A 1,100-nucleotide genomic window follows, 5' to 3' on the forward strand; every position below is an offset into this window, starting at 1 on the left:
CATAGGATTTAAGAAAAGAATACGTAGCTGCCACCAGATTCTCTCTGCTTTCCTTACTTGCTTCTCTCTGGTGTTTAGAAGGCCACCCAACTAACTAGGAGGTTAGATTTTCTAACCTACCTGGACCTTAACTGACGACTGTGTCTCTTGTCTCCGGGGCACATGGTCTCAGCCCCAAGTACACTGCCGTGCCTGCGCCGCTGCCCAGAACTGCGCGCCCGCTCCGAGTTCAGGACCCTGGACACCGCCCTGGTTCCAGCTTGGAAACCTTCACGTTGGCCTGCCCTGGGAGAGAGTAGGAACTCGTGCTTTCTTGATAAGTCTTGAGAATCTCTCTAGAGGTAGTTGGTGAGATGCAAAAATGGTCCCCCATTCAACTGCCATTGGAGATATCTGGAACTTTCTATGACATGCTTGCAAACTATCAGCTACCTCTACCACTTCTGAGCCATCACGTGCCTGCAGTATCACCTGTGTGTTTTATTACAAGAACAGAAGGCAATCCTGCGCTTGCTTGTACACCCTCCGATCTCTTGATCTCAAGCTTTTGATTGTCGCCTTTGGTAGAATTACTATTTCGTCTAGTACTCTGCTATCTTGATTTTAGTTCTTTTTCTGACTGGGAAGTCCCTCGATTTGGGAAAGTATGGCCTGTTGCATCCTTAGAACTAACAGAGCAGTTGGAGTTGCCCAAGGAAAGATGACCAGGATAATTCTGATTCAGTTGGCAGAGTCTATTTGACCTTATCTTTGATTGATTGATTGATTGATTGATTGGCTGATTGATTTGGGAGGGGGGACAGAGAGAGAGAGCTAGAGAGCAGGTCCCATGTTATCAGGCAGAGCCCAATACAAGGCTCTATCTCATGAATCATGAGATCATGACCTGAGCCAAAATCAAGAGTCAAACACTTAACTGACTGAGCCATCCAGGTACCCTAGACCTCCTCTTTGAAGCTTGATGCGGAGATGTTAGAATCTGCTATTGTGTCGTGTCCTAAGTTAGCTCCTGCGTGCACCTCCAGGATGGCCGAACTTATGGGAATAACTTTCTTTTTTTATTTGGTAATAGTTTTTATTGAGATGTAATTCACATCCCA

The sequence above is a fragment of the Suricata suricatta genome, chromosome 9 (genome assembly GCF_006229205.1).
Source record: "Suricata suricatta isolate VVHF042 chromosome 9, meerkat_22Aug2017_6uvM2_HiC, whole genome shotgun sequence".
NCBI classification, from domain to species: Eukaryota; Metazoa; Chordata; class Mammalia; order Carnivora; family Herpestidae; genus Suricata; species Suricata suricatta.